Source organism: Macrobrachium nipponense, chromosome 49 (genome assembly GCF_015104395.2).
Source record: "Macrobrachium nipponense isolate FS-2020 chromosome 49, ASM1510439v2, whole genome shotgun sequence".
Classification (NCBI taxonomy): Eukaryota; Metazoa; Arthropoda; class Malacostraca; order Decapoda; family Palaemonidae; genus Macrobrachium; species Macrobrachium nipponense.
In genome coordinates this window covers 12650090-12677010 of record NC_087224.1, presented here as the reverse complement: position 1 = coordinate 12677010, position 26921 = coordinate 12650090, and the positions used below count along the sequence as shown (strand labels likewise).

The window sequence follows — 26921 nt, the reverse complement described above, 5'->3', positions numbered from 1 at the left end:
TAGACCTCTGAGAGAGAGAGAGAGAGAGAGAGAGAGAGAGAGAGAGAGAGAGAGAGAGAGAGAGAGAGAGAGAGAGAGAGAGAATATTACACCAATTCTCAATCAATCTGTGTACGCGCAAACTATCAAACTAACAAAACCTACTTCAAAAACATTGAATTATGTTTTCCACTTTCAAACAACGTTAATACTTGCGTATATCAACTTTTAAAACGCCCTTCAACTCTATCGAACCATTCAAGGGATATTATTATCATTATCATCATCATCGTCGTCATTATTATTATTATTATTATTATTATTATCTGACAAGTAAAATACGACCTTCGTATCACAACTGATTTGCAGTTACGATGTTTCTAAATTCTCTTTTTCGTGAATTCCTTCGCAGCTGAAAGCAGGTTTCGAATAACAGCAAGCTACCTATATATTACTGTTACAAACTAAAAAATAAATATCGATGTAGAATTCTACAATAACAATGAGAATATTACTGTAATTACGGTAGTATATCCCTGATACCCTGTCATTGCCGAGAACGACCACATTCCCGCAGGCAAACAGCTTCCCTACAGAGGATTTCGTGTTATTGGTACTTCAAAGAGTTTAAGAAGCAAAGATGTGTATGTTTGTTTGTGTAAAATCTATATAGATTATAAGTCATTGAGCTATTTTTTTAAGCTCTGTATAAAGATAGACAGAGGGTAAACACAAATTTAGTTTTATTTGCAATATATTAGTATCATTATTATATATTACTACCCTTATACGATTATTCTTACGTTTTAATAAATAAACTACATATTTTTATCTTCAATAAGCGACATGTCTCCTTCCTTCTACCTTCTCTTAACGTCTTCCTAATGAACACACCATAATATTCCTTGAAAGCTTAAAGAATTTCAAGTCAGTGGCCCCTTTGGTGGGCTAATGATAATAATTGAAAAAGAAATCCAAAAAATTACTGCTAATAACATGCTTCCTTGTATTTACATTTTATTTTACCCAATAGTCGATTACCCAACACTCGAGTACTTTCAGGCCCTATCTGTGGCCCTTTTTCAAGAGATGTGTAGGTTGTCAGCCTGGGTCAAGGCCTAGCATTCCAAAGAAGAAAACTGAAAGGATTTTTTGTTTGGTTCAATAATAATAATAATAATAATAATAATAATAATAATAATAATAATAATAATAATAATAATAATAAATAGTAATAATAAATAATAATAATAATAATTTAAAATAAAACTAAATTTGGGTTCACCCTCAGTCTATCTTTTATACAAAACCTAAAAGAAATAGCTCAATTACTTATAATGAATATAGATTTTTACAAAAACGAACAAACAAACAAACAAACACAAAAGATTGCATGAATAACCCCTCAGCTCAACTGGGCACCCACCTTCTAAATATTTTAAAAATACAAAACACAGAGAAATCTGTACCTGGCGAGAACGAAAACTCGACCCGCAGAGAGAGAGAGAGAGAGAGAGAGAGAGAGAGAAGATTGAGAGGAGATGAGTTGAGAGAGAGAGAGAGAGAGAGAGAGGAATATTGATTATTGGTTGATTAGACAACAGAGGAGGAAGGGAGTACATTCTCCACTGACACGTTCGGAATACCTTTCCTTCTGAGACAGCTCAGGACAACCACAAATAGTAATGATACAAGCAGTATAACCCACCCAAATGAAATGAGTAGGGTTTATTCATTATTTACAGACATTCATTAGGAACCTGCAAGTTTAAAATAGAAGCTTTTTTTTATTTTATTACAGAGGACTTCTTACAAGTTCCAATTTACCTTCGCTCATTTCCCTTAATGAGGACCATATTCTTTGGAAGTTTGTTCCATATGAATAGGGTTCATCTTCTGAATAATAATAATAATAATAATAATAATAATAATAATAATAATAATAATAATAATAATAAAAATAATAATATATAATAATAATAATAAGTAGCTCCAGGACTCATGCAGAAGTGTGTGATCCTAGAAACGGCGCACATAGTAAATACCACCCAGTCGAATTGGAGGACTGTGATAGAGCAAAAATAAAAAAAATAATAAATAATTAATAATAATAATAATAGAAGCTTCAATTTCAAGTCAGTGGCCCCTGTGGTGGGTGGGCTTGTTCCATATGAACAGGGTTAATTTTCATATAATAATAACTAATAATAATAATAATAATAATAATAATAATAATAATAATAATGTTTATGATTACGAGTCAATGCATTAAGTACTGAACAACACCTTACATCCTTTTCTAGATAAGCTATACTCATCAAATATGTCCCAATTCAGTGCTGGTTACGACAAAGTCTTTTAAAATCTGACAATTCTGAAATTGTTCCTCATGAGAGAGAGAGAGAGAGTAGAGAGAGGAGAGAGAGAGGGCTAGAGAGAGAGAGAGAGAGGAGAGAGAGTAGTTACAATAATTACAATATTTTCATTTTAAAAAAATACCACAGTGCTAGAATTTTATCATCAGGCAAAACTCGGGGGGGGGGGGGGGTGTGACGTTGCAGAAACCCCTTTCAACACCCTGGTAACAACCAACAACAGTCGACTAACAGACCAATAACCAACTCCTTAGGTCGATTCCCATAGACAAACATAAAACCTAACAGACACAGACACTGAGCCCGAATCAAACCGTTAAAACCTTTGCCTAAATCGTCCGAGCTCGCCACCGATTCGAACCCAGGGACCCCTTCGTCGGAGAAGGTACCAAGTGCCATAACCCCTCCCTCCCTCCCTACCCCTTCCCTTGGCACTCGATGCGCGTTGCAGGAGTCAATAATTATTCAGTAAGGGCACAAGGATCCCAGTTCCTGCTGTTGAAGGTGTAGGGACGAGCTACACACACACATACACACATATATATATATATATATATATATATATATATATATATATATTTGCTTCAATCTTAAATATTTTCATCCCTTTGTGAAGGAATCATTCCCGTCTATCCGTATAACACACACGTGTATATAACTAAAGTGATAAAACAACCCAGATAGATGAGAGAGAGAGAGAGAGAGAGAGAGAGAGAGAGAGTGAGAGAGAGAGAGAGAGAGAGAGAGAGAGAGCATCAATCAACTGGCAAGAGCGTAAATGTACTTAACTCATACCAGCATCGATGCAAAGGCAGTAATGGTGGTTAGATAATACTCTCATTAAGAGAGGTTTGCTTACATCACGCGAAAATTAGTGCTGGATGAGAGAGAGAGAGAGAGAGAGTGAGCGAGAGTAGAGAGAGAGAGAGAGAGAGAGAGAGAGAGAGAGAGTTTTAAATGCAAATGAACATCGTATTTATGTTTTGTATTTCAACTGAACGAGTCACTTGAACTATATATGAAGCCAAAATACCATTGTGTATTTTGTACCTGGAAAAACTTTATTATATATATATATATATATATATATATATATATATATATAACAGAAATCATACTTAATTCAAGTATTTAACTAGAAATCACTTTCAAATGTATTTAACTATAAATGTATATGAAAAAAAAACTCAGTAAACATTGACGCCATGTATTGAACTGATAACAAATTCATGTATATAAAAAGCATGCTTGTCTTAGGCATTTAACTGAAATGCTTATTTCATCTCAGAAGCCTTCTATATGTTTAGTTGTTAAAAAAAAAAATTACCGCATAACCACTTATATGACTATACTATATAACATGTAACAATACTTACTAAACGTGTGTACGTACTACTATAACATGTGCCTATAACGGATCTTTAGATCTTTATGTGAGAGAGAGAGAGAGAGAGAGGAGAGACAGACGAGAGGAGGAGAAGAGAGGACCAAAACCCGCCTACCCTCTTACCTTTCACCACGAGTCGAACTCGCTTGCTTGGTTTTTTTTTTTTTTTTTTTACCTAAATATCACAAAAGGGCAACTTCACTCGTTCAAACAATACACTGTTATCTGGGCCAAAACCCGCAGAGTCACCGTGGCTAGACACTATCTGGTATTACATAGTTTCAAGAACATTTAGAGCATACACGTCACCATTCAAAAATATTCTTGCGTTCGCCTGTTATTGCGCTAATCCATGGAACTTGATGTATATACTACAGAGAAAAACTTGACAATTATGTCAGTTCTAAATATCAGACATTGTATTTTATGTTATATAATATATATATATATATAATATATATATATATATATATATAGACTGGTAAAAATGTTCTGTTATAACAGAATTCCATGTTTTTATGGGCTCCATAAAAACACCAAGATATAGAGAGGGAAATACTATATTTCTTCAGGTGTGTGTGTGTGTGTGTATCGCTAATGTAACTACTACTGTCATTCACTATTCGATAAGGGTGGAAGTTAGTACCAAAATATACGTATCCTGTTTTAACAGAAGACTATTTACAATTGTGTGTGTGTGTGTGTGTGTGTGCATTCTGCATGGGAAGTTAATATGTCAATGCATTTCCCTCAAGTTAACAATATGTCAAGTGCATTTACCTCAGCGTATAGTAAGTACTAAGGTAATATTACTGATTGATTCAGTGTTTACGTTCCTACACAACAGGCGTATAAACCGTTGTGTACACACACACGTGTACAATTATCAATGTGGCTTTACCAGGGGGTGACTGAGTTCTATACTGCGTACGTCACTAACAGCAGTACCTATGTGTAACATTCATTACAATGTGCTCTAAAATTACACACAGACACACACACACACTCGCAGTACGATGTTCACATCCTGTCTTGACGTACAACACGTAACGTAACGGAGTCTAATAATGCGCGAACTTGTATCGATACCGAACAAAGAATAGTGACAAAAAAAACAAAAATACTGGGGAGGAAAAAATGGCGCGTACTTCTCTATACAGAAACGTAACGCCGCCACCACCACCACCACCATCATCATCATCATACGACTTGGCAACAGACCTAAAATAAGAACGGCTCCCTCCCAGCACTTCCTCCATCCCCCTCCCCCTCTCTCTCTCTTACTCACCCCTCCCCATTCCACAGCACCCTTTTCTCCTCCCCCCCCCCTTTCCCGTCTCCGTAGGGAGGTCAGTTAATACCCTACGGGTAATCCCCATCCTCCCATCTAGGAGAGAGAGAGAGAGAGAGAGAGAGAGAGAGAGAGAGAGAGAGAGAGAGAGATGGGGGTAACGTGTACGTAAGCAGCACATATAGTAGGTCTAGGGGGGAGTTGCTTGGTTTAATAATAATGGCAGTAGCAGATTTCCCTACCACGCAACCCTCTTCGAATCAGGCATATCAGGAAGGAGAGATGATTAAAAGCGAGAGAGAGAGAGAGAGAGCGAGAGAGGAGAGAGGAGATGGAGAGAGACAGAGAGAGAGGCATAACAAGGCGCACCCTGAACTCCATCGCCGTGCTAACAATCACCGAAGAGCGGTCTCGCGCTCTCTCTCTCTCTCTCCATCCTGTACAAAACACCACCTTTTACTACGGTTCGAACAGGCGAGCGAGCGGGATGGAGGGCGCGCAAAATCTTACCCTCCAATCCCTCCCTCCCTCCCCCCCTCTCTCTCCAATCCCCTCCCACCCATCGAGCACAGGTCACTTAGCGTGTGCGTGCGTGCGTTCGTATGTGTTGTTCTCCCTCTGCAAGGCATTGCAGCAGCAAGTAAAGGCTAGGCCAATCCTCTCTCTCTCTCTCTCTCTCTCTCTCTTCTCTCTCCTGGTGGTGGTGGTGGTGTGTTTATGAATTTCCCACATCTAGTTTCACTTTAAGGTGACCTGAATAGGTATACTCGCGTAGGATCTATACACACAGACAGAGAGAGAGAGAGAGAGAGAGACGAGGAGCTTTTTGGATCGTATGGTCTAAAGAGCTTTTGCAGTGAAATGACTACGAGAGAGAGAGAGAGAGAGAGTCTAAGTACTCGTTTCCGCGCGTTTTATTAGTTTCTGGTACTAAACTTCGCTGCTAATACGACGCAGATAAATAGTATTTTATTTTCATGAATAAAAGTAAAGTGGTTTGTGATTATATATAATATATATATACATATATATCTATATATATATATATATATATTAATAATATATATATAATGTGTGTGTATGTATATAATGTAATACAAAATACCCTTCCCCCAAAATTGATAACCATGGCCTATTTATAGGCCTAGAATCTCACGTTTTCCCTCTTGTCATCTTCTCTGAACCTAGGCCGATAAATATGTGTTTTAGAGAGAGAGAGAGAGAGAGAGAGAGAGAGAGAGAGAGAGAGAGAGAGAGAGAAGCAGTTCTCCATGACTCGATACAAACTTTCTCTTCTCGTCTGATTGTGGTGTCTGGAAAAGTCCCCCTGTGAAAACCAAGCGACCAACCGAGCGCTCATGCACGCGTGGAATAAACTCTCAGGTTTGTATGCGTCACACAGACGAATGCATTTGCCAGGGGAAAAAACGCCCTGATATTTATAAATACGAATGCTAAACTAAAGCGGCATTATTATAAATAATAAAAATGGGATAAACGAAAATTTCTTCGGTCATTTACTGAATCTTTTTACCTTGTCTCCTTAGCTGTGCGTTCCAATAATCTCAGTTTCTAGACCTATAACATTTTTAACTTCCAATAACCTTGATATCAGAGAGAGAGAGAGAGAGAGAGAGAGAGAGAGAGAGAGAGAGAGAGAGAGAGAAGGTCCTCTTTGTTTCCAGCAGGCACACGCATAATGAGCTGCGTCATCATTTTACCGTTTGAATTGTTCTCGTACTTGGGACACCCCCACTGGAGAGTAGCAATATATATATATATATATATATATATATATATATATATATATATATATATATTGAGAGGGAAAGACACCTTTTTTAACTGTTTCACTAGGCTAAACATACGTACATCTCAGTTTAACCAAAAAATAAAAATCTAAAAAGCTGTAGTTACCTCCCGCGTTAAGGAAACCGTAGACGCATTACTTGAAACGGTATACACAACCAATGAATTTATGTACGCCAAATTAAGCTTTCCTTCATGTACTGAGATAAAATATACAGTCTCATGTCTACTTCACGTCAATGTGAATAAAACAAGTTACACATTTTACTCCACCTTTCAGGTCTACAACACAACGTGGCATTCCAAACACATTATCCACAAAATGTATGAAAATGTATATGATACAGACGCCTAGGAGATGAAAGTTCGTCAAGAAATCAGTCTCATTTATGAATTGAGTGAGATCTATATATTTTGAACGCCATAAAGCGATTCTGAATTTATATATATATATTTACGAATACTGATTAACATTCAAGTACCTACCAGACTCGACATTAATACCTATTATATCAAAGTTAATATTGATGCTTATAATGACTAAATAAATATATAAATAAATCCCTAGAAGTGAATGGACGAATGAGTAGTTTACTATTATCAACCAGCGGCTCAGTGGCCTTCGATTATTATTATTATTATCATTATTACTAGTAGGCAGAGGTCCTACTATAAAAAATCAATATCAATATTATTAAGATTAATGAAATATCTTCACTAGATATTACTCAATCTTAGACAGTAAGTCCCCTAAGTCAAGTTTATTATTACTATTATTATTAATATTATTAAACTCAGAGCAAAATCTGGAAATGCGTATATATACAGTTTAAGGTGTTCACACCAACCCCCCCCCCCCCCGACCGGGGAGGCGTTCGGATTTAAGAGAAAGGCTGGGGGAGGGGGGTTTACCTGGCGGTTCGTGTGACGCATGGAAAATCCAAGTGAGAGGAAATGAACACGCCCCCTCCCCCCTTTTTCTTTAGGAGCGGGGGAGGGTGAGGGGAAGGGGTCTCTCAGAATTCGTCTGAGAGAGAGAGAGAGAGAGAGAGAGAGAGAGAGAGAGAGAGAGAGGTCAACACCCGGAAACTACTGTTGAATTATATTTGACATCATTTAAATTTTGGAGCCGATACAAAGACACATTGGATATTCTACTACTAAAAGTGACTGTCTACAGGTATAATAATAATAATAATAATAATAATAATAATAATAATAATAAATCATTCTAAACAAACACCTTGTATCAAGCACAAACGTCCACAAACAGTCCAACACACATACAAGAGCAAACACACACACAATCATACGTTGTCTCCACTACACCTGTGAGGTCCGTTTACAAGCGAAGAGAAATATTTTGGAAAGTTATTTGAAAGTTATATGAAATCAAAATAGGCACATACAGTTAAATCATAAATGACCGTGGGGTTAGTCTACAAGAAGTTCTTAAATAAATCTTTCTACAATATATTAAAAGCTTCAAGCTTTCAGGGGGAACTAATAAAAATAAAACAAATCCCCCAAAATTTATAATAAAAACATACCAATAAACTAGACCAGACCATTTTGAACTATCTCAACGTCTTCAAACTTTGCTGTTCGTTTTCGTTCATTTTTTGTACAAAACAGTTTTGATTTTTTATAGATATTCTTATTAAATGTGACTTAATAATATATATAGGGAATCAAGATCTCCAACAAGTAAAAAGGGAATGTGATCAAATATCATTTAAAACATTCCAGACTCACTCACTGACTTTGACACAAGACTTGAAAGTTAAATGTTTAACAGTTTTCCCCATTTTTAAAAATAAAATTTTTAAAAAGGGGAAAACCTGAATTTGAACATATCTGTATATATATATATATATATATATATATATATATATATATATATATATATAATATATATATATATATACACACACACATATATATCAATCTTCCAAAGATTATGGTGTTCGTCTGAAGATAGTAACAGAAGCTATCATTTATCAATAAGGAGAGGAAAAAAAAAAAGCCAAAGCAATAAACGAATAGACAAAACTATGAATAGATTTGTCAAGTACAAGTTGAATTGTTTCAGGGTAGTAATGCATTGCATCTTGAACCTTTCGAGGTTCTATAAAACAGAAAAACTTCGGCCAAGAACAATTCCAACGAGATCCCACGGAGCCAGACAGACAAATCTGAGTACACTTCCTCCTCCTCCCTCCATCCAATAGTCGATGATGGCTTCCGTCACAGACTACTTTATATAAAACTACACCGCAGTGCTTGCAACAACACCTTCGATCTGCAATTGCCTATGCAGCAGTCGGGACCATTACGACAACACGGAGCTTTGGACTGGGATGTCGATATTATCGCTAATCCTTCCTGCTGTTCGATCAATAAAGCTTTTTTTTTTTCCAGATTCTCAGAGTCGACCAGAATAATTTAAGCTGGAATCTCACATGGACAGTCAATGATGGACTCTATTATAAACCAAAGACGACGACAAATTACAGGAAAAAGGTGATCCTTAATAAATGAATGTGTAATATAAAACATGTACTTAGACCAAAGACCAAGCACTTAGACCTACGAGGTCATTCAGCGCTGGAAATGAAATTGAGAACAGGTAGATTTGTAAAGGTGTAACTGGAGGAAAACCTCAAAGCTGTTGCATTTTGAGAGAGAGAGAGAGAGAGAGAGAGAGAGAGAGAGAGAGAGAGAGAGAGAGAGAGAGAGAGAGAGAGAGAGGGGGGGGGGGGGGGGGGGGTAAATACATAAGAGGACACGGAAAATAAAACCAATAGACCTATGCTTGAACTACCATAATGAAATTCTAGGTTGCCATAAAGAATTTATTTGCAAAGGTTTATTTCCAAATGTTCATACTCATTTTTCTGGATATTCAGGAAAAAAAAAAAAAAGTTAAATACAAACGTTTTACACCTCTAACGGCGTTAAACAAAACACGGGACACGGGACAGTGTGGTTACCACGTAATCAGTCAGCCATGTAAAATTAAAATTGAAAATACAAAAATTGAGGTTGGTAAAACTTTTTCAAGTGTATGGGGACACTACCTTTAGTTGGTCACTTAAACTTTATATCTCAAAAGCCGACAAAGCGATGATAAACGTTGTCAATTATAACCTGCATTTAAGATACGTCTAATCTCAAAAGTGGGTAACTTCCAGAAGAAGAAGAAGGGGTATTTATCTGTAAATACTTATATATTTAAAAAATGTAACAAGCATTTTATTTATCGTTATATCTAAGTGAATGGAAGGTATATATAAACGTGCTTCGTAACTCCAACAATCATCTATAACTAGAAGATTGTACCCCAAAGGAGATTTCAAAAATTAGAATCTACCCTCAGGTATAACTGTGACCTGTAAGTGACCCTCTAAAACAGTTTCATCTCGAGCATAATTCAAAGCACCTCAGACCTGTGTACATCGGTTACCACAACGTCACATCGGCCATGACGTCACCCAAATCAACATCAGAAAAACTGCCACATATATGAGAGAGGTGCGGTGGGACTGGGAGTAGCGAAGCCATAGCGTGGAAGAGAAGGAAGTCGGGAGGGTGTTGGAGGGAGGAAAGTAACGGAGGTTCCTCTCCCTCCCCCTTCCCGGGCGAAAAAACTCCACCTCTCCCTCCCTCCCTCCCTCTTCTCCTACGCGACGACTCCGCCAATTTCTGTGGAGGCGCTGAACACCTGCTGTCGATGTTCCAAGCTCTTTGGTAATTGCCACCTCTCCTACTCAAAACCGCATGATACCACCTCCACGTCCTCCTCCTTCCTCCTCCTCAGCCCTCAACCTCAATCCTCATTCAACAAAGAAGTCTCAGTGTCTCCTCCTCTCCCTCTAAAACCAGTCTCTCTCTCTCCAGGATTCGAACGGCTCCTCGCGAGAGACAGGAGAAAAAAAAAATGAAAATAAAAACGAAAAAATTAAGCCCACACAACCACCTTTGTCACAGCAGGGCTGAGACGTACTGATGTCAACAACCCTTCCTGTGTGTGTGTGTGTGCGTGTGTGTGTGAGATCCACCACCACCACCTTCCAGCCATTTCAAGTCAAAACCGTCTCACACACAAGTACTGTAACATCTCTCCGCCAGCCAGCGTTGTGTCCGCCAAAGGCCTTTATGGCACAAACTCTTCTTCCCCAAGTTTAGCTCTAACAAAAACCACCCACCGACCAGAGTCTAAAGAGTATGTCGGTCTTGCTACCAACTAGGGCTAACTGCTTTGTCAAATAGTGAAAATTTCCAACTCAACGTGACAAAACCATCTACCAACTGACTTCTTTGTCAAAATACCCTGAAAAAGAAAGTCACCACCCAACCAAATCATTTGTCAAACTGCCGCCAAATATCTAAGAATTTGACAAATCCAGCCTGACACTTCCAACAAAAACCAGCATTACAATTCTGTCTGAAATTCACACCGTTACTGGGTGCAATTTGATTCCAACAGGTCCAGTTTCCAAAAGGTTGTCCATCTCCATCTTTCCGGTGTCTTCTGGTTGAAACACTTGTAAACACTGGCACAAATGATGTAATATATATATATCTATATATAATATATATATATATTATATATATATATGTATATATATATATATATATATATATATATCATTATCGAGCGTTAATGCTAGGTATTGAATGGGTAATGGGTCATTTGGATGATAGACTGCATATGATTGAGAGAGAGAGAGAGAGATTCTCGTACCGAAATTAACATCGTCACACACAACAGTAACCTTAAAAACTGCGCAAAACAACAACTTGTCTACTGATAACCCAACCTACAAACTAAACAAACACAAACGACCACAAACCCTCGAGATTCTCATCTGCACAAACACCACTCTGAACGTGTGAACGACAAAACAATATGATGACGGCGGGGGGGGGGGGGGGGGGGGGGGGTCACAAAACAATGTGACAAGTTTGTCGGGCGGTGAACAACAGATAAACAATGTTGTCGTCGATACGAGTTGAAGTTCAGTAGTTTCAGAAAAAAATTCTAAGTGTACAAGTGTACGTTGACGTAAATGAATATATTAACCATAGAAGATTTTCATGTATATAGCTGCTATAATATCCAAAGTTTCAGGTCTCAACAGGACGTTACCTAGACTTATAGATTATCGGTTTAACCCGGAACGTATCCACCTTTGTCAGACAGAGTCCAAGGTAGATTCACGCTAACTAACGCCGATATCGTTTATTAATATATTTTATTGAACACACAATACAGAAATGGGTGTATATAATACTTTGATCCCAGAGGAGATAGTACTAAAATGCGGCCAGCGTCCCTAGGAGCTTCCGCGTGTTTAGTACTAAAACACCCCCGGGGGTAGGTGGATACACACCGGGTTAACACCTGGACAGCTATGTATGATTAATGTATAAAGATCTATTCTATTCATTTTGTACCTGTTAAGAGAGTGCTATTCAAAAGAGTGGGTAAATATAAGGTATGTATATCATCACAAAAATTGGTAGTAGTCACACAAATCCGTACAATGTCACAAATCAAAAATCAAAATCTGAAAATGCCAACCAAACAATATGTGATGAAACTGGTACTTGTAGTGGTCAACATGTTAGGAGCAGCAATGTGTATGTGTTAAACCTTAAAATACCACTTACCTGCTTTTTAGAGGAAAGCGTTATGAAAAAGAGAGCCTAGTGAGCCTAGTGGACAGAAATGTGAGGAGAACAGAGAAAGTGAATGACCCCCTCACAGGATGGAGATTGGGAAACTAATAATAAAAAAAAAAAAAAGCCATGACACAAAGCAGTTGTAGTTATGTCATAGGCTTCCTTGCCAACACCACTATCAAAATTATGGTAAGAGATATAAAATTGAACCACACACTCACATACACACACACAATAGGCACCACTTTTCAAAAAATACCAATAACTTGACATGTGTTATCCTCAATTCCTTGGGGCACTAGTACCACCACCACCCATTTGGTTTATATATACAAGTCATTTCACTGTTCAACATAAAACACTAATGATTATTTTTTATTTCTACACAATTTCACAGAGTTCAGTGAATACATTTTTTTTTTCACTTTTCACCACTTAGAGCACCATCACACGTTTCAGTAAAAAGATAAAAAAAAAAAAAAAACACAGTCGTGATAGAAACTTCACCAGCACTAGACGCACTACTTGGCAACACTGCAGATGAAATTGTAATGGAATCTTCCGGAGCAACTTAAAAACCAAAAAAAAGGAGATTAATTAAACAAAAGTGAACACTTCTCCATCACTTTCCTCTGGTCAAAATAAAAGGGGGAGGGGGGGAATTGGATGGATTAGGAAATGGAACTGGGTATGGAAGTGAATCTATGAGAAAAGAGGCAGAAGGGAGGTTGGGAGAGGGAAGGGAGGGGCAGCATCTTAATGACGAAGAAGCCGAGAACAAAATTGAGACGATGGGTATAAAAAAAAAAAGAGGGGGATAACGTGAATTCCTTTGTAATCAGGAGGTCGACGAGAGAGAAGATCCCGTGGCAGTCGAGGAGATATAAGACTGTATGTATTCCATAATCCACAAAACTAAACTTGCTGTACATCCAATAAGCGTCATCATCATCATCTCCTCCTCCTCCTTCTCCTTCTCCTCCTCCTCCTCTTCCTCCACTTCAGCCGCATACATAAATACATCCAGCGGCAGGAGAGCCAGAGAATGAGAGAGAGAGAGGGAGAGAGAGAGAGAGAGAGTGACAGGGCATATACACTCAGGAGGTAGTACGTACATCCAAAACAAGTATAAATATATCCACGGAACTTTTTTTTCTTCCTCCCTGCCGCCCTTGGTGGGAGGCAGTTGTGAAGCGAGCGGGCGGAAGAGTGGATTGGCGTATGTATGTATATATACCCGCCCACGGGAGGGTGCCTGCCATCATCCGCGGGGGTATATATTAGCCTTCCGAACCGATTCACATGAGGGGGTGCTCAAAGCATACGGGCCAATATTGCTCGCACACATAACACACAAAACTCTCCGCTGTTGTGCTGCCTCTCTGACAAGGTTGTTATAGATACACATGGATCTATAAATCTTTATAGACACGACTATACATGTATGGCTACAAGTTACACATCTGCGATACACTATTTGAACAACATGGATACTCAAGAAAGGAAGGTGACACTATTTTACACATATATCACTGATTATTGCGTGAATGTTTTATCATCTTTTCATTTTTTATATAATATATATATATAAACCGTGTGACTTCGTGAGTACACTACATATTAATTCCTTCACAATTCACTTCAAGGTCATTATTCATAGAATCAATTCATCTGTCCTTTTCTTACTCTCTTTCTTTTTTTTTCCAGTATTCCACGAGCACCAATATTTCGAAAGGGTATGTGGGTGGGGTGGGGGGCATTTGACCCCATTCGATAGCGTTGAAAGACAAAAGATATATCATATATATATATATATATTTGCCAATAATGACAGTGGTGCAGGCAGGCATCGAGAAACTGAAAACATCTTAAAAAAAACATCTCTCACAAGATGAACGTCAGAAATTTTTTTTTTTAAAAATGGACATTTTGGGAAATAAGAAAAATATCTGCAAAAAACAAAAAAAAGACATGACAGACGTACACAAAGCTGCTCCCTACATACAAATGGACTTACCAACTCCATCCACTCAGAACCTGGATCATCACTAAAAATAATAACAAAAAGAGAAATGTTGCCAGCTGTACAGGTAGTCATTTTTCTATATACGAATGAAACCCCCTCCCACGACTTGAAATATTGCAAGCAAGTTGATCAATGAATAGCGTATCTAAGTCATGTTTATGTAGTATGACATACATGAGCGTATGGATAATATACAATGATGTATGAATCGGGTAGGGCATTCATACGGATGGTTGTATGCGTATGAATGAATTTACACACAAATATAGTTTTTTATGAGTGATTACACGTATGAAAGTCTAAAAAGCTGGTCACTGCGAATGTCAATAATAGGTAAGAACTTCATAAACAAAGGTGTACTTGTAAATGACCCCCATAGGCAAAATAGACGTATATGCAATGAGCAGAATAAATAATGATAGGTGTCTTCAGAACACTGCTTTCAAGTATTCACTTAATAAAGTACAAGTAACAAGTGAATATTTGAAAGCTTGATGGAGTTATAATAATACTTGTGGGCACTAATATGACCTTTAAAAGATTGCCCCGTTTTAACAGCACTACAAAAACAGTCAAAAAACCACAAATCCCAAACGAAACGTTAGTATATATGGCACCCACAAGAACTCCATCTATATAGACAGCGTCTCAGTTCATACACAACGACACTGCATCAGGAGATACACATTAATCTCCTGCCATGTTGCGTTAAGTCTAGCGCAGAACACAAGGTCTATGCAGGGTGTTGCAGGCATTTTTAGTGTGACGCAACACACAGAGAGATGTTGCAAGATACAACGCATAACATACATAGTCCATGACGATTAGGATGAAGTTAGGGTGTCAATGAATAAATATGACTATATTACATGGATGAAAGAAGCTTGTGTACATAGGAATACATACACTGCGGATGAATGTGATTGTATTAATGTTTGTTTCTTTTCTGTATATGTACTGTGTGTATGAATCCACGAGAGAGAGAGAGAGAGAGAGAGAGAGAGGAGAGAGAGAGAGAGAGAGAGAGAGAGAGAGAGAGGAGATTGGTACTATTGCAGTGAGGTAATTTCTATTGATAATTTACTTTGTAAAGTCATTACACTATCAAATATCAAATAGCAGAATCGCTTCTATACTAACTTAAAAGACGTGACACTATCTACATTCAACATCCAGTCCCAGGTTCAGAGAATACAAAAGTAGACTATTGATATACCTTAAAAAAACATTGGGGACATGAAATCGACACAAGGCGTTTGACAGATACCCACAGTGAATCATTAACAACACTGAGTGATTTAAAGTGCAATTATTCAAATAGATAAAATGTATATCTCTCTGTCACTCTCTCAGGCATATCTTGAAAATGGGTACAGCCTGTTGGCAGAGAGAGAGAGAGAGAGAGAGAGAGAGAGAGAGAGAGAGAGAGAGAGAGAGAGAGAGAGAGAGAGAGAGAGAGATAAACTTACAATCAATTCATCAAAACTAAGAAAAATAAGTTTAATATATTATTGTGATATATATGTGAAGGACATATTACGTACAACTGTTTTCATGTGACAAGGGGCACTAACTATTAATGTGTTATGTGGCCAAAACTATGGGCAAATTTCTAACTATATTAATGTGGCATGAGGCAAAACTATGGGTAAATGTTTAACTATATTCATGTGGTATGAGGCAAAACTAAGGATAATTACAAAACTAAGGGTAATTAATTTGCTGTATTTATGTGGTATGAGGCAAAACTGAGGGTAATTACTTCACTGTATTTATGTGGTATGAGGCAAAAGTAAGGGTAATTACTCAACTGTATTTATGTGGTATGAGGGGAAACTGAGGGTAATTACTTTACTGTATTTATGTGGTATGAGGCCCCCCCCCAAAAACGTGAGGGTAATTATTTTTACTGTATTTATTTGTGGTGTGAGGCCAAACACTGAGAGTAATTACTTTATGGGGGATTTATGGGGTGGTATGAAGGCAAAATGAAGGGTAATTACTTTACTGTATTTATGTGGTATAAGGGAAAAATGAGGGTAATTACTTTACTGTATTTTGGTATGTGGTAATGGAGGGAAAAACTGAAAAGGGGTAATCTACTTTAATGTATTTATGGGTGGTAATTGAAGGCAAAACTTAGGTTAATACTTTACTGTATTTATCGTGGCATGAGGCAACTAAGGGTAAGTACTCAACTGGTATTTATGTGGTTATGGGGCCCCCAAAAATGAGGTAATTACCTTAACTGGGTAATTCTGTGGTTGAGGCAAAAAACTGATGTTAATTACTTTAATGTATTTTAGGTTGGTATGAGGGCACAACTTAGGGTAATTACTTTATTGTATTTATGGTGGTATGAGGCCCAAAAATGAGGGGCAAAATTACTCAAACTGGGTAATTTATGTGGTATGAGGCAAAAACTGAGGGTAATTACTTTACTGTATTTGTGCTATGAGGCTAAAGTAAGGGTAATTTTACTCAACTGGTATTTATTGGTATGAAGGCAAAACTGCAGGGTAATACCTTACTGTATTTATGTGGTATGAGCGAAAACTGGAGTGTTATTACATTTACTGTATTTATGTGGATGAGCAAAAACTGAGGGAATACTTTACTGTATTTATGTGTATGAGGGAAAAACTGAGGGTAATTACTTCAATGTATTTATGTTATGAGGCAAACAGGGTTAATTAATTTTACTGTATGTATGTTGGTATGAGGCTAAACTGAGGGTAATACTCAACTGTTATTATGTGGTAGAGGCAAAATGAGGGTAATTACTGTACTGTATTTATGGGTGGATGGAGGCCAAAACTAGGGTAATGACTTTACTGGTATTTTATGTGGTATGAGGCAAAAAAACTGAGGGCAATTAACTTCAAACTTTGTATTTATGTTGGTAGGAGGCAAAAACTGAGGGTAATTTACTTTACTGTATTTATGTTGCTATGGAGGCCAAAGTAAGGGTACGTTTAACTCAACTGGGTCTTGAATTGTGGTATTTGAGGGCAAAAACTGAGGTAATTACCTTACTTGGTATTTATTGTGGTATGGAGGCCAAAACAAACTGATGTGTTATTACTTTACTGGGGTAATTATGTGGTATGAGGCAAAACTTTGAGGGTAAATACTTTACTGTATTTATGGGTGGTTATGAGGAAAAACTTGAAAAAGGGTAATTATTCAATGTATTGATGTGGTATGAGGCAAAACAGGTATTAATTTTACTGTTATTTATGTGGTATGAGGATAAACTGAGGGTAATTACTCAACTGTATTTATCGTGGATGAGCAAACTGAGGGTAATTACTTTACTGTATTTATTTTGTATGAGGCAAAAAATGATAGTAATTACTTTACATATTTATGTGTATGAGGGCAAACTGAGGGTAATTACTTTACTGTATTTATGTGGCATGAGGCAAAACTGAGGGTAATTACTCTACTGTATTTATGTGGCATGAGGCAAACCTAAGGGTAATTACTCAAACTGTATTTTATGTGGTCTGGGCAAAAACGTGGGAGGGTAATTACCTTACTGTATTTATGTGGTATGAGGCAAAACTGATGGTAATTACTTTACTGTATTTATGTGGTATGAGGCAAAACTTAGGGTAATTACTTTACTGTATTTATGTGGTATGAGGCAAAACTGAGGGCAATTACTCAACTGTATTTATGTGGTATGAGGCAAAACTGAGGGTAATTACTTTACTGTATTTATGTGCTATGAGGCTAAAGTAAGGGTAATTTTACTCAACTGTATTTATGTGGTATGAGGCAAAACTGAGGGTAATTACCTTACTGTATTTATGTGGTATGAGGCAAAACTGAGAGTTATTACTTTACTGTATTTATGTGGTATGAGGCAAAACTGAGGGTAATTACTTTACTGTATTTATGTGGTATGAGGAAAAACTGAGGGTAATTACTTCAATGTATTTATGTGGTATGAGGCAAAACAGGGTAATTAATTTACTGTATTTATGTGGTATGAGGCTAAACTGAGGGTAATTACTCAACTGTATTTATGTGGTATGAGGCAAAACTGAGGGTAATTACTTTACTGTATTTATGTGGTATGAGGCAAAACTGAGGGTAATTACTTTACATATTTATGTGGTATGAGGCAAAACTGAGGGTAATTACTTTACTGTATTTATGTGGCATGAGGCAAAACTGAGGGTAATTACTTTACTGTATTTATGTGGTATGAGGCAAAACTAAGGGTAATTACTTTATTGTATCTATGTGGTATGAGCAAAACTGAGGGGAATTATTCAACTTTACTGTATTTATGTGGTATGAGGCAAAACTGAGGGTAATTACTTTACTGTATTTATGTGGTATGAGGCAAAACTGAGGGTAATTACTTTACTGTATTTATGTGGTATGAGGCAAAACTGAGGGTAATTACTCAACTGTATTTATGTGGTATGAGGCAAAAGTAAGGGTCATTACTCAACTGTATTTATGTGGTATAAGGCAAAACTGAGGATAATTACTTTACTGTATTTATGTGGGTTGAGGCAAAACTGAGGGAAATTACTTTACCGTATTTATGGGTATGAGGCAAAACTGAGGGTAATTACTTTACTGTATTTATGTGGTATGAGACAAAACTGAGGGTAATTACTCAACTGTATTTATGTGGTATGAGGGAAAACTGAGGGTAATTACCTTACTGTATTTATGTGGTATGAGGCAAAACTGAGGGTAATTACTTTACTGTATTTATGTGGTGTGAGGCAAAACTGAGAGTAATTTACTTTACTGTATTTATGTGGTATGAGGCAAAACTAAGGGTAATTACTTTACTGTATTTATGTGGTATAAGGGAAAACTGAGGAAGGTGGCGCGGGGGCGGTTAATTCTTTCTTTTTTTATTTTAATTACTTTACTGTATTTATTGGTATGGAGGGCAAAAACTGAGGGTATGTACTTACTGTATTGTTTATGTGGTATGAGGCAAAACTAGAGGGTAATTACTTTACTGTATTTATGTGTGGAGGCAAAACCTAAGGGTAATTACTCAACTGTATTTATGTGGTATGGGGCAAAACTGAGGGTAATTACCTTACTGTATTTATGTGGTATGAGGCAAAACTGAGGGTAATTACTTTACTGTATTTATGTGGTATGAGGCAAAACTGAGGGTAATTACTTTACTGTATTTATGTGGTATGAGGCAAAACTGAGGGTAATTCAATTACTCAACTGTATTATGTGGTATGAGGCAAAAACTGAGGGTAATTACTTTACTGTATTTATGTGGCTATGAGGTAAAAGTTAAGGGTAATTTACTCAACTTTGTATTTATGTGGTGGTATGAGGCAAACTGAGGGTAATACCTTACTGTATTTATGTGGTATGAGGCAAAACGAGAGTTTTATTACTTTACTGTATTTATGTGGTATGAGGCAAAACTGAGGGTAATTACTTTACTGTATTTATGTGGTATGAGGAAAAACTGAGGGTAATTACTTCAATGTATTTATGTGGTATGAGGCAAAACAGGGTAATTACTTTACTGTATATGAAAATGTGTATGAGGCTAAACTGAGGGTAATTACTCAACGTATTTATGTGGTTATGAGCAAAACTGGAGGGTAAATTAATTTACTGTAAAATTTATGTGGTTTAGCGAAAACTGGGAGGGTTATTACTTTACATATTTATGTGGTTATGAGGCAAAACTGAGGGTAAATTACTTTACTGGTATTTATGTGGCTGAGGCAAAACTGAGGGTAATTACTTTACTGTATTTATGTGGTATGAGGCAAAACTAAGGGTAATTACTTTATTGTATCTATGTGGTATGAGGCAAAACTGAGGGTAATTACTTTACTGTATTTATGTGGTATGAGGCAAAACTGAGGGGAATTAATTTACTTTGTAATTTTATGTGGTATGAGCAAAACTGAGGGTAATTCTCCAACTGTATTTAATGTGGTATGAGGGCAAAAGTAAGGGTCCCATTACTCAACGTATTTATGTTGGTATAAGGGCAAAATTGAGGATTAATTCCTTTACTGTATTTATGGGGTTGAGGCAAAAAATGAGGGAAAAATTACTTTACCAGTTTATTTATGGGAGGCCAAAAACTGAGGGTAATTACTTTACTGTATTTATGTGGTATGAGACAAAACTGAGGGTAATTACTCAACTGTATTTATGTGGTATGAGGCAAAACTGAGGGTAATTACCTTACTGTATTTATGTGGTAAGAGGCAAAAGTAAGGGTAATTTTATAAAAACGTTTATTTTTGGTTGAGGCAAAACTGAGGGTAATTACCTTACTGTATTTATGTGGTATGAGGCAAAAGTAAGGGTCAATTACTCAACTGTATTTATGTGGTATAAGGCAAAACTGGGGAAGGGTAACTTTACTGTAATTTATGTGGGATTATCAAAACTGAGGGTAATTACTTTCTGTATTTTGGGTAGAGGCAAAAACTGGGGGGTAATTACTTTACTGTATTTATGTGGTATGAGACAAAATTGAGGGTAATTACTCAACTGTATTTATGTGGTATGAGGCAAAACTGAGGGTAATTACCTTACTGTATTTATGTGGTATGAAGCAAAAGTAAGGGTAATTTTACTCAACTATATTTATGTGGTATGAGGCAAAACTGAGGGTAATTACCTTACTGTATTTATGTGGTATGAGGCAAAAGTAAGGGTAATTTTACTCAACTGTATTTATGTGGTATGAGGCAAAACCGAGGGTTATTACTTTACTGTATTTATGTGGTATGAATCAAAAGTAAGGGTAATTTTACTCAACTGTATTGATGTGGTATGAGGCAAAAGTAAGGGTAATTTTACTCAACTGTATTTATGTGGTATGAGGCAAAACTGAGGGTAATTACCTTACTGTATTTATGTGGTATGAGGCAAAAGTAAGGGCAATTTTACTCAACTGTATTTATGTGGTATGAGGCAAAACTGAGGGTAATTACCTTACTGTATTTATGTGGTATGAGGCAAAAGTAAGGGTAATTTTACTCAACTGCATTTATGTGGTATGAGGAAAAAGTGAGGGTAATTTTACTTAACTGTATTTATGTGGTATGAGGCAAAACTGAGGGTAATTAATTTACTGTATTTATGTGGTATGAGGCAAAACTAATTGTAATTACTTTACTGTATTTATGTGGTATGAGGCAAAACTGAGGGTAATTACTTTACTGTATTTATGTGGTATACGGCAAACCTAAGGGTAATTACTTTACTCTATTTATGTGGTATGAGGCAAAACTGAGGGTAATTACTTTACTGTATTTATGTGGTATGAGGCAAACCTAAGGGTAATTACTCAACTGTATTTATGTGGTATGAGGCAAAACTGAGGGTAATTACTTTACTGTATTTATGTGGTATGAGGCAAAACTGAGGATAATTACTCAACTGTACTTATGTGGTATGTGGGAAAACTGGGGGTAATTATTTTTACTGTATTTATGTGGTATGAGGGAAAACTGAGGGTAATTACTTTACTGTATTTATGTGGTATGAGGCAAAACTGAGGATAATTACTCAACTGTACTTATGTGGTATGTGGGGAAACTGAGGGTAATTACTTTGAAGTTTTTATTTGGTATGAGGCAAAACTAAGGGTAATTACTGTATTCATGTGGTATGAGGCGAAACTAAGGGTAATTACTTTACTGTATTTATGTGGTATAAGGCAAAACTAAGGGTAATTACATTACTGTATTTATGTGGTATGAGGCAAAACTGAGGGTAATTACCCAACTGTATTAATGTGGTATGAGGCAAAACTAAGGGTAATTACTTTACTGTATATATGTGGTATGAGGCAAAACTAAGGGTAATTACTTTACTGTATTCATGTGGTATGAGGCGAAACTAAGGGTAATTACTTTACTGTATTTATGTGGTATGAGGCGAAACTAAGGGTAATGACTTTACTGTATTTATGTGGTATGTGGCAAAACTAACGTTAATTACTTTACTGTATTTATGAGGTATGTGGCAAAACTAAGGGTTATTACTTTACTGTATTTATGTGGTATGAGGCAAAACTAAGGGTAATTACTTTACTGTATTTATGTGGTATGTGGCAAAACTGAAGGTAATTACTTTACTGTATTTATGTGCTATGAGGCAAAACTAAGGGTAATTACTTTACTGTATTCATGTGGTATGAGGCGAAACTAAGGGTAATTACTTTTACTGTATTTATGTGGTATGAGGCAAAACTAAGGGTAATGACTTTACTGTATTTATGTGGTAAATGGCAAAACTAAAGGTAACTACTTTACTGTATTTATGAGGTATGAGGCAAAACTAAGGGTAATAACTTTACTGTTTTTATGTGGTATGAGGCAAAACTAAGGGTAATTACTTTGCTGTATTTATGTGGTATGTGGTAAAACTGAGGGTAATTACTTTAGTATTTATGTGGTATGAGGCAAAACTAAGGTTAATTACTTTATTGTATTTATGTGGTATGAGGCAAAACTAAGGGTAATTACTTTACTGTATTTATGTGGTATGAGGCAAAACTAAGGGTAATTACTTTACTGTATTTATGTGGTATGGGGCAAAACTAAGGGTAATTACTTTATTGTATTTATGTGGTATGAGGCAAAACTAAGGGTAACTACTTTATTGTATTTATGTGGTATGAGGCAAAACTAAGGGTAATTACTTTATTGTATTTATGTGGTATGAGGCAAAACTATGGGTATAAATAATTTACTGTATTTATAAGGTATGAGGCAAAACAGAGGATAATTACTCAACTGTATTTATGTAGTATGAGGCAAAACTAAGGGTAATTACTTTACTGTATTTATGTGGTATGATGTGAAACTAAGGGTATTTACTTTACTGTATTTATGTGGTATGAGGCAAAACAGCAAAACTAAGGGTAATTACTTAACTGTATTAATGTGGCTAAAGGCACACAATTCAGGGATTGCGTGAGCTGCATCAATACGGCATGTTGTATTAACGTGGCAAAATAAATTATTTGGATCGAGTATTTACGTAGAAAACAGCAATACAAATGAGTCACGTACAACTCGCCAATAGTTGATGTACAATGTGTTAATGTTGCTACATTTTGAAGCACATCGGTTAAGGATAATGTATTTGTCACAGATAACACAATTACATATGTAAATTGGTCATGTAATTAACAGGACTAAAGGATGCTTTTTTTAATATATCTACTATGTACCAAGAATAGTTTTAATGTACCAGTGTCACATAGCAATGTTGATGCCCAATTTATTCATGTTACAAGAGGCCACTGGTAATTGGTTAATAATAGAGTAACTTAGCTACAATCAAGTAGACAAGAACAGACAATAATTCTGTGGCCTGACTTGAAGCAAGAATGTACCTGTGACAAATCAGTTACGACAGTAATACCCTGTGGCAATTTAGGTAAAATAGCAAGTTCACAAAGTAATGTGATGTAATAAGAATGGACCAATACGCCATTAGGTCATGTAGGTGTAATAGGCACCATAAATACAGACAAACGGACCAAGTTATAGCAACTTATGTGATATAATGGTAATATGTGGGACTGAAGAAGGTAAAATGATCTGTGACAAGAACCAAGGTTAATGTTATATGTGACATTTGTGGGATTGTAAAATGTGGTATGCAGAAACATGATACACTGCAAGAATGTGTTATGGCACACAGGGAATGTAATACTTTGCATGAATTGGGGTAATGTGGCATGTGGCACAAATCAAGGTGTTGTAGGAAAAATTTAGATAATTGATGGGTCACTTGATACAGGCAAAAAATAATGTTACATATGTATCAGAGACTGAAATGGTGTACAAAGGATGATTAATTCTGATGGAATATAGACATTAACCCCGTATACTGTATGTGATAGAGTGTACTATACTAGAGGTAGCCTACCAGATCAGTATACTGCATGTGATAGGGTGTACTACACTAATGGTAGCCTATATTAACTCAGTATAATGTACTAGACTGTATGTGATAAGGTGTAGTATACTAAAGGTAGCATAAATTTATTACCAGTGTACTATGTATGATAGGGTGTACTACATTAGAGGTAGCCTATATCACAACCCGGTATCCTACATGTGATATGCTGTACTAAAATAAATGTAGCCTTTATTAACCCAGTACAGGTAGCTTATTCAAGAAATCACTTTATGTTGTACAACTAGAATCTTGCGATAGAGGACAAGATTACGGGAAGGGGGGACATAGGTAATGTTTAAGGCAAAATCTATCATGTGGAATCAGTGAATCCACTATTCCAAGGTTACAGTACAGACGCCACAAGTAATGAAACCAAAATGGAAGACGAGATGAAAGCGAGGGATGATGTAGTAGAGGTTATCAGTAACAGTGTCCTGAAGAGCATTGATGATTTGGTCTGTAGTGATGTGCCCACAGTGATTATGTGTCATTAAGCAAAATATTCAAGAGCTATTCTTGTGACAACCTTACAATACTGAAGAATACATTAACAAATTAATTTCATTAAATGGAAAATGCAGGAACATTTCCATGAATGGCTAGAGGGCAACCCCTTAAAACTTAAAATTTTAACAAACCCCTTAAAACGTAAAATTTTAACAATTTGCACAGCTGGGGTACATTTCTCCTTATACATTAAGAACCTTCATGCAGAGTAGAAAGTCCAAGCGGACTAAAACGTACACAGCCAAGAGCCCCATTAAATAGTGATCTAATGCCACAGTGAACCTTAGCCATAGGTAAGGTCCCCGTATGCCCAATAACCCAAGAGTGAGGTCGAGAAAACCCAAGGGGAAAGAAGAAGGGTCTCTTGGCCGGCGCAAAACATCGTCCCGAGACTTACCCGTGGTACCTAGGACTGCGGGCCGCCAGGGGCGGGTTGGAGGAGTTGGATGTCGGCGTCTGGGGCGAAGTGTAGGGATGGTTGGATGGTTCCCGGTGCAGGTGTACGGACGGGGTGTAGTGGGGCGAAGACAGGGCCGCCAGAGAGGAGGCCTCGTGGTACGTCGTCTTGAGGCACCGGTCGTCCAGGCGGTTGTCCGCTTTGTGAGCTTTGGCCGCCGAGCATATATCCACGAAGGCTACCGTAGCACACACCCCACTCCCCCCACCACCACTGCCACCCCCGCACTGCCACCCCCGCCTCCCTCATCCCCACCACCACCCCCACCGCCTCCTCCACTGCTGCTGCTGCTGCTTCCGCTGGCGCCACTTCCTCCTCCTCCTCCTCCTCCTCCTCCTGCCTCCTGCTCCTGTCCTCCTTGCCCTGCCTCTTGCCCTGCTCCTCCGCCTCCTCCTCCTCCTCCTCCTCCTCCTGCACCTCCGCTCCCCCCAACACTACTGCCACCAACTCCTCCTCCTCCGGCCACCATCTTGACACTTTGCACGGGACCATATCTGCAAAAAGAAAACATACATGAAATTACATTATACTCACGTACATACGTACTATACATACAATGTAATAAATAAGTTACAGCATGTCTGCAAAATACTGACCAAGCAGCAGTAAATTCCAAGCTGACCTTTGACAAAATTAGGACCTTGACCCCACTCCACACATCTTGATCAGTAAAAAAAAAAAAAAAAAAAAAAAAAAAATACTATAGTTGGAATCCTTATCAGGTTGCAAGTTGGAGACCGCCAGTAAGTTCTGCCACTTATGACAAATGCATAAGAGCCTGAGCAAATCATAAACTTCTGTCCTTCTTGTCCACTGATCAATGGTTTACAAATCTGAGAACAACGGTCTACAGAATGTTGCCAATAAAGCACTAGTATGCATTCAACTATCACAAACAAAACACACTTCTACAACATGACACTACCTTCTCTGTTCAGATACCGAAAACTCATTTTTACAGGCACCGTTCTTAACTAGTACTGCTAAATATTACTTTGAATTATACACAGAAGTAGATATGAAACCTAATGCAACATTATGAGAATGTCCTTAGTCAAAACATTTGGCAAACACACTTACAGGTCTACCATAATGAAAATGTCCTTAGTTAAAACATTTGGCAAACACACTTACAGGTCTACCATAGTGTCCTGCAACATTATAATGAATTATTTATTTCTAATTCAGAAGATGAACCCTATTCACATGGGGCAAGCTGAAAGGGGGGTTACTGACTTGAAATTATCAATCTTCCAAAGGATATGGTGTTCATTCGAAAGACGTAACAGATGGTAATGGGCTACTGGCAGTCCCCGGTTAAGGGCGATCCAGTTTTATGCCACTCCTGTCTAGCGCCATAAAGTCGGCAACTTGTAGTGCCATAACAGGCCAATTTTCGGTTATCAGCACCATGGCGCCATTAACCAAAAATCGGCGACGCCATTAAC

General features: G+C 37.3%; 1 protein-coding gene across 1 annotated transcript in view; it reads right to left on the bottom strand.

Moving 5' to 3' along the window:
* Positions 1 to 25705, bottom strand: part of LOC135205338 (protein split ends-like) — a 170607-nt gene extending 144902 nt beyond the window's left edge. The window contains 1 exon segment of the mRNA XM_064235789.1: positions 25414 to 25705. The gene's annotated coding sequence lies outside the window, so the exon portion shown is untranslated.
* Between the last annotated feature and the right edge of the window lie 1216 nt (positions 25706 to 26921).